Source organism: Oryzias latipes, chromosome 8 (assembly GCF_002234675.1).
Source record: "Oryzias latipes chromosome 8, ASM223467v1".
Taxonomy (NCBI): Eukaryota; Metazoa; Chordata; class Actinopteri; order Beloniformes; family Adrianichthyidae; genus Oryzias; species Oryzias latipes.
Window position 1 is genome coordinate 13,370,389 of NC_019866.2, and position 8,756 is coordinate 13,379,144.

An 8,756-nucleotide genomic window follows, 5' to 3' on the forward strand; every position below is an offset into this window, starting at 1 on the left:
GGAATGATACATGTGCTTGACGTGTTTATTTTAATGGATGTCATTTCGATTGAAGGAGTTAAATTGTTCTTTTAAGACTTTTAGGCGATGAGATTATCATATTGCCTCTCTGGATTGAATTGCGCCCTCAAGGGTGGTTAGTTTACGGTCCTTTTCCTTTTTTGTAATTGTGTAATTGTAGTTCTTGTTTTATCTATGAATTTTTAAGAGAGTAGCCGTCCAATCGTCAACGGCAAGAAAACAAACCCATAAGAAACCATATTCTTCTGATGTATGTGTAAATTTGATATTAAAGGCAATATTTGTGCAAACGGAGGTTGCTCACTAAAAGACAGTGGAGCAACAAGAAAAAACAATGTTTTTTGTCTTCACAGCTTTGTCAGCTAGAGTGGATCTAATTAAAACACAGTTTTTTGTTGCCCACGGACTGACTTGTGTCACTTCCCCTCATGAGTATTTTTTTTTTTTTTTTTTTTTTTTTTTTTTAAATTTTTTATTGAACAATTGCAACATACAAAACAAGAAAATACAACAATTATACACATATAATGTACAATAGAATTCTGAATACAGAACACACATGTTGCATTCTTTAAAAAATACTAATTATTAATAATAAACACAAAAGGGAATAAGAAATAAAAAGAAACAAAAAAATAAAGAGAAAAGAGAAAATGCGAGAGTAAATCTATGTCAGCAGTCCAAAAGATTTACAGATGCTAATTGTTTTTTGAGCTTTTGTATTTTTTGAAGCAGAAATTAAGTTTAAATAACGCTGCAGTTCCAGTTTGAACACAAAGAAATCCGGTTTTTTATTGGAAAATTTTCTTTTGTGTATATGAAATTTAGCGATAAATAATACCATGTTTACACAAAAGAAAGCATCACGGTCTTTGACATCAAAGCTATGAAAACCAAAAAGTATGTTTTTATAATAAAGTTGTATGTCAGCAAAAATAGAATCGGTGATAAATTTGTGAATGTTTTTCCAAAATCTGTATGTAAATTCACAAGACCAGAATAAGTGAGAGCAGGTTTCAGATCCCCTCATGAGTATGTGGGAGGAGAAAGAAAAGAGATAGTAAAGTTTGTGCCTGACTGATATCCATTAGTGTCTTTCATTTAGTGTTCCTAAAACTCTTTCCTGTTTTGGATTTGTGATTCTTCAGCTCTTAAGAAAAGAAAAACATTTTTTTTAACAAAAGGTAAGTATATCTTATACATTTGCTAAATAATGTGTTTATATAAGCTTGTGTGCTTGGGTGGACTTAAAGTAGTGACAGAAGATGTTTACCTCTTGTACAAGTGGCTTTCTCAATTGAGAATGTTTGACTTGAATGTGGTGAATTAGGTTTTTATGATGTAGCTGCAATAATATGGATGCAACACAGTCTGGTGAAAGAGATTAATTTATGAGTGCCGGCTTTGCTTCTTGTTTTTGCAACTGATTCATATTAGATTTGCAGAAACAGGCTCTGTCATGCTTGTACGGGTTAAGTTAAACGTCTTAAAATGTAATCACAGTGTCATTAAAGATGTTCACTCATTCTACATGACAAAATCAGAAAAATCAGACTCCACCTCTAAATAAATAATATGCACTATACATCCAATTACTGTGAACAAACTTTATGCGTTTATACTAATGTGAGTTTCTTATTATTATAAACCAACAACTCTTCCAGAAATCTATGATTATTTGAATAAAAATGTGTTTTTTTCTAAACTACAGGACTTTGTTCTGTTAAAATGTATCATCAGCTAACAAAGCAGGAACAGTCAGACATTCATTTAAAGTTCTACTTGATTGTAAAATATACTATTTACATTGTTTATATAGATATTAATGATTCATTTTAATGGACCGGGATAAAAACAGAAAAGAAATTGATAATAATTTGAAGTTTATTTAAAAAAACTACTAAAGTTTTAGTTGTAGTTGACCTTCCCTTAAAGTGTCTAATGTCTACGTTTATTTGAACAACAGAAAAAAAAATCAAGTTTATTTCGATACCACACTTTCAGTCTTGAAAAGCTGGTAAGTTACACCAATTTGAATTTTTAAGCAGTCTATTGTGATAAATGGCCGACATATTTTTCCTTCGGGAAAAAGCACTGAAACACTAGGTTAACTTGATTATTATTAAAATAGTGGTTGAACCTGCACTGAGTCACACCATTTCCCGTGCTTAACACTGGTTTTGGAGAACAAGTGCAGCCTTTTTAACACCTCACTGTCTGCCATTAAATCTCTCAGGAAGTAAAAGTCTCACTCCTTCATATCATAGTTCATTTCCTTTAAACAATGTTGCTAGATAACAATGAGTCTGTTCTTATATGCACGTATTTACATGCGACCTAGAACAAAAACTGATGGAAATTCATGTTGTCCACACACGCAGCCAAAATGCCTGCCTGCACATATTTTAACCATAGACTCAATGATTTTAACCCCAACCCTGTATCACTGACTTAAAACCAATTTATTACATCTATAGTGCCTTTTCTGTATTCAGCCAGGAAATTTGAAGATGTACAACCAAAACCCTCCGCCCTACTCTGACGCAGATCCTGGGATGATTGCACCATTTTACCCCCCAGGATTCCAGAACGGTGTGTAGGCTCTTTCTTCTGCTCCTTCTCCTGTCACAAATCTCTTTCTGTTCTGTAAAAAAGGAAAATAGTTGTTTTAGAAACAAAGTTTTTGGATGTGCCAAATGCTTTTTCTCCTTGCATTTTTCCAAAAACTTTATAAGAGATTGTTGAAAATGATTCTTGTGATTTTTTTCTGCCGTCAGCTGTTGTTACTGGACCCCCGGCTGTTGTCATATCAACAGGTGAGGAAATTCCCTCGTAATTGCTTCATGATAATTTACCATGAAAATGCACACATTAGACAGGGAAAACACCAAATGCGACACACCTTTAAACACTTGCTTGTCTGCAGCAGTGGGTTTGGTTCCATCCCAGAGGGTAGAAATCTTTGGATTCTTAACAAACTGCTTAAAGGAATGCAGTTGGATTGTTGGTTCTGTGTTTTTACAAAAGATCATTGTCTGCTATTATCTGATTTTGCATTTTTATGCATGCTGGGCTCATATGGTTTACCATTGCGTACATTTTTTTATTGAAAAACATGACCACACACAAGAACCATAGGGATTTCGCTTAATTTTACTAAAATACCTATTATGTGCATTCAAAGCTCAAAGTTGGTAAATTAAAAAAATAAAGTGTAAAATTATGATTGTTTATTAATAACGTGGCACCCTGTTCAAAAGGTGTGCTACTGCAAGCTAAGCACATAATGATAGTTTATATTAGGGGTGGGCATATTGATCTGTGTATCGATAGTATCGATACCAAGGTAATGATAAAAGCGTAATGAGATTGATTTATTTAACCTTTGTGCTATCATAGGCACTTTGACATTGGGAGTGGGGTAATCTAGACCCCACTAGACAGTGCCCTGAACCTTTTGTCTTCAATGATTTGTGATCCTCGTGGATTACATGAAACCTTTGTTATGGTATGAATAACACGTCAATGGTCATCTTGACCCCATAGGATAGCACAAGTGTTAAAATGTACAGGAAAGTGCGCGAATTTATTCACAGAGTTGTGTGATAGTCTGCAGTGTTGCCAGATTGGACAAAAAGTCACCCAATTTGAGCAAACCCCCACCCGTTTTGAGTGGAAACTGCCCAATCTGGCAACACTGTGTCTGCATAAACAGCGCACCTTCACTTCACTACAGCTCAGTCCTTGCTCCTCCCCTCTATGCTTCATCGGAGAGCAGAAAAAGTTATTAAAGATCAACGTATCTGCAGCAATGGCAGGATTTGTTTTTGTGTTTTTTTATTTATTTAAACCACCAAAGGTTTGTGAGCAGTTGTGTCTGCAGCTCACCGCTCCCCCAGGGGAGGGGTCAAATGCGGAGGACAAATCTCACACACCTATGTGCATGACTACAACAGGGTTTTACAGCCAGTTGACAAACCACTTTAAAGTCGTCAATTTACAAGAAAACAGTCGTAAATTTACAACTTTAAAAATATCACAATATTACTTTTTTTTTGGGTGCTCCTAAAACTTCATCATACATGACAACTAATGGAACCTTACTTAACTTTATTAGTGTTGCTTTTGTTTACTTTTTTTTGTTACTCGGGACTTTGTTATTTTAATACTGTCTTTATTTTTAAAATGTATGTTTGTTGTGCTGTTTTTAAAATTTCTTTTACATTGTAGCTTTTTGTCAGACATTTGCATCAGTTACTGTTTTATTCTTCTTACTGTTATTGTATCATGTCAGCGATAATACATACATGTTCAATATTTGATTTATGTTCAATTCAGATTGTTGTAATTAATTAACAATTGTATTTGCTGTAAGTCTCTGTCCTGTGTTTTATTATACACTTGGTTACCAAAATATTGCGTATTTCTAAAATTAATCTATGATCCCAACATTTTAAGGAAAACATCTGTTTCGATATCGGCGATACCATCCCTGTAATTACTTGGTATCAGATCGATACCCAAATACCCACTATCACACTATCGCCTACCACTAATTTATATAAGTCTTAAAATTAAACTCTTTAACAGTATTGAAATACATTTTTTAATGCTTTGCTGCTGATTTTTCCTTTTATAGTGACACAAGTGACAGCTCCTCTAAGAGATACTCCTGGAGTAACTTTTTGTGTCTACTGCCAGAAGAACGTACTTACCAGGACATCATTTGAGATAGGAGCCATGGCTTGGGTATTTTGTGGCGGTATCACTCTGCTTGGGTAATATGTTTTAAAAGGAAACTCAGCAATTAAGCGTCTGAATAAAATATGTGCTAAATCAATTGTGTTAAAAAAACATGTTTTCTCCCATGTACAGGTGCTGGCCTTGCATGCTCCTCCCGTTTTGCCTCGATTCCTGCAAAGACGTGAAGCATTACTGTCCTTCCTGTAACAACTTGCTTCACTTTTACAGAAAAATGTAAAGCAGATTCTGCTTTTCTTTGTAAAAAAGAAATGTATTAAAAAACTCTATTTTGTTCATTTGTGTCCAATTGAATTTAAACTATAGTGAAATATATCACAAATATTTTTATTTTGTTACATTTCAGAGTCAGTTTACGGCACCTTCTTAAGTTAAAGGTTTTGTCATGTTTGACCTATGTCACATTCAGGATCAGATTTTTAACTCATTATGATGTTTAATAAAATATTTGTAAAAAGTTCACCACCAGATTCCGATGTTATTCTCCTTTGCATCACTTTTATAGCACAGTTGATTAATTCAGAACTAAAACCCAAAATAAAGTCCATACAAAAGACATCAGTGTTCAGTGATGTAAATTTATTTTAAAAATCTGATAATTTTTGGACATCTACGATGAGGCATTAGGCTAAATGTATACAATATTGTTCATATTTGCCATTTCTGAGAGAAAAATAGATATTTAATATCTTCTGAATATTATTAACCCTTGTGCTATCTTAGATGACCCCACCCTTACATTGACGTGTTCTCCCTACCATGACAAAGGTGGATAAAGGTGGAAAGATTTCATGTAATCCATGGAAACCAGTGAAGATCACAAATCATTGAAGAAAAAAGGTTCAGCGCACTGTCTAGTGGGTCTAGATGACCCAACTCCCAAAGGTAAAGTGCCTAGGATAGCACAAGGGTTACGCTAATGCCTTCAATCATGAATCATGAAAGCCATAAACGCTCCTACTACAAAATGGGATAATAAACTTTCAGGGCCAACATTATTTATCACACACTGCATATTATCAAGAATCGCTATTTAGCTCAGATCCACATCTACACAGAAGCATCAGAAACAGGTGTGTGAAATGAATCCTTATCCAACATGCTCTATATTATTTATGAGAGGGCAAAGATCCTGTGGGACTTCCAGATCCAGACTGATAGGATGGTAATGGCGAACCAACCAGACATTGTAGTGGATAAAGAACAGAGGAAAGCCGTTGTGGTGGATGTGGGAGTGCCAAGCGAAGGAAACATCAGGAAGCAGGAACATGAGAAACTGGAGAAATACCAGGGACTCAGAGAAGAACTGGAGAAAGCCTGGAAAGTGAAGGTGACAGTGGTGCCTGTGGTAATTGGAGCACTCGGGGCAGTAACCCCCAAGCTGGAGGAGTGGCTCCAACAGATACCTGAAAAGACCTCAGACCTCTCAGTCCAGAAAAGTGCAGTGCTAGGAACAGCTAAGATACTGCGCAGGACCCTCAAGCTCCCAGGCCTCTGGTAGAGGACCCGAGCTTGGAGGAGAAAGAACCCACAGAGGGTGAGAGGGGCGTTTATATATATATATAAATTAAACTGAACAGAATGTAACTTAATATACATGTAAATGTAATGACATGACAACACTAACTTGCAAAATCAAAAAAGCTTACACTGTTGCTTTCAGTGGATAACTTAACCTCCACTTTTTTTAAACATATGAGGAAGTTGTGAATCTACTATATTTATTGTTTTGCTTATTGCAGAAATACTCGAATGCCGTGTCTGTTTCCAGATTTAGGACCAACAAAAGCATAAAGAAATAAAGTAACAACATTTTTTTACAGCTCTTTTTAAAAGATGTCACATGCCTGTGATGTTTGCCATAAAAGCCCTTATGAGAGTAAAAAAAAAAGAAAATATTTTGCATTCTTGGAAAAATCTAGAGCTTACAGGACAAATACATGCATGCAAAAAAAATCCACATAAAATTATAATAACTGGTAAACAATAAAAAGGCCGGATGAACACAATGCTTTGGTTTGACCATTAACAAAGCCTAGTGTAAGGTCATTGTGACCTTTTCATTGGATATAAAACATCAAGCAAATTAAATTCTTTCAAATCTCAAACTTTGATACAGCTTCATAAACCCAAACACCCTTCTGGCTGGATGCCTCTTCTTTTGTGTTGGACATGTTTAGATTTTCAGAGAAGCAGTATATTTCTATATAATATTAAAAGAAGGATAGATACATTTATGAAGAGTATATATATATATATATATATATATATATATATATATATATATATATATTGTATTCAACATTTGTTGAATTTTTGTATTTTTGTTTAACATTATTTTTACTAATCATTCATTTATAGAGCATGGCACATCGGTTTTGTCTGTAACAGGTTATTGAGGTTTGAGCCACCAGGAAAGGGGTCTAGTGGAAAGACCAATGAGGGGTTTCATGAATGCAGTAAAGGGGGGCATGAGGGTGGTTGGTGTGAGTGATCAGAATGCAGAGAAGGTGAGCTGAAGGCAGATGCTTTGCTGTAGCTTCCTCCAAAGGGAGTAGTCAAGACAAAGAAGTATTTCTTGATATTTCCAAAATACCACATTCTTGTTCCCTAAACTGTGTAATAAAACCTTTCCTAGACCAGTTAGTTTTCAAACAAACCTTTTATTTTACCTAGTCTATTTTTTTGTATGCAGTTAATGTATAACAGCATTGCCGGAGCCTGATAGTCAGACAGTCAGACTATTTGTGGGTGCTTTCTTGTTTCAGTCTCTTTATTTGGTCTGGGTGTATCACTTTTTTTGATTTTTTGTCAAATATTCTGTTTAGCTTATTTTTCAGTGATGAATTTAATGATAAATAATGATAAACATGATGATTGGAGGGATGATAGAGACATTCAGAGACAGTTCTGTAAACTCTATGCTCGGGCAAACATGCTGATGAGAAAATTCAGTACGTGTTCTCTTCAAGTGAAGTGTTCGCTTTTCAGAGCTTACTGCACTCCTCTGTATACGGCCCCTCTTTGGTGGAACTATGGACGTGGGACATTCCGCAAATTCTTAGTGGCCTATAATGATGCTTTTAGGCTTCTGCTACAGGTGACCAGGTGGTACAAAGCCAGTCAGCTGTTTGTGGATGCTCACATCCCCACCTGTGAAGCACTACTGTGTAAGCTTACATGCAGCCTCATGGAACGCCTGGACAAATCTAAGAACTCAATTGTCATGTCTCTGACTGATCTCAAAAGAAGCTCATGCCGCTACACTTCTGCCCTGAGGAAACACTGGATACAGCGATTATACTCTTTTTAATTTTTATTATACTCTTTTTAATTTTTATTCTTTACTTTTTATTATGTATGCTGTATTTATTTATATCTTTTTCTATGAACCGCATCTGAGTCTCAAATAAAAGTGTTGTTGTTATAAACAAACATCTTCTACTAACACATTTTTAAAAATATATAAATATAGATTAAATGACATCCAATTTAACCAAACAACTCATTTTAATCATCAAATTTGGAAGAAAGATTAAAAGTATGTCATTCCGGCTCTCTGTGCGTTTGTAGCACGATGTGACGTCATCACGCGATCAGGTCAACAACTCAGCTGTTACATGATGCGTTTTAGAGCCCTCGGAGAGACGGTGGCAAGGCCATTTAAACACAAATTAAAAGCCGACAATTTATTTAAAAAGTTTCTTTGTTTTTTGATTTACTAATCTGTGTTTCATTTGTCATTTAGCTGAGCCTTGTTGATGTAAGTCTTAGTTATACGTGCAAGGAAAGAACATTGCGCTTGCTCAGTCTCACATTAATCTTACAACAGTGATATCGTAAACTAATGGATATTTAGTGAATTATAGGAAGTAACATTTTGCTTTATTTTTTTTACAAAGGCAATTAATTTGAATGTTTGTTTTGAGGGAAACATCTTGACTTCAAATGGAATGGTGAGAAATGCCAGCTTT

General features: G+C 35.1%; 1 long non-coding RNA gene across 1 annotated transcript; it reads left to right on the forward strand.

Moving 5' to 3' along the window:
* The first annotated feature begins 495 nt into the window (after nucleotides 1-495).
* LOC101171746 lies at nucleotides 496-5,243 on the forward strand. The gene is made up of 5 exons (XR_002873693.1): nucleotides 496-1,205; nucleotides 2,517-2,613; nucleotides 2,799-2,837; nucleotides 4,661-4,799; nucleotides 4,897-5,243. It is a non-coding gene; the product is annotated as an uncharacterized LOC101171746 (long non-coding RNA).
* Nucleotides 5,244-8,756: the final 3,513 nt, after the last annotated feature.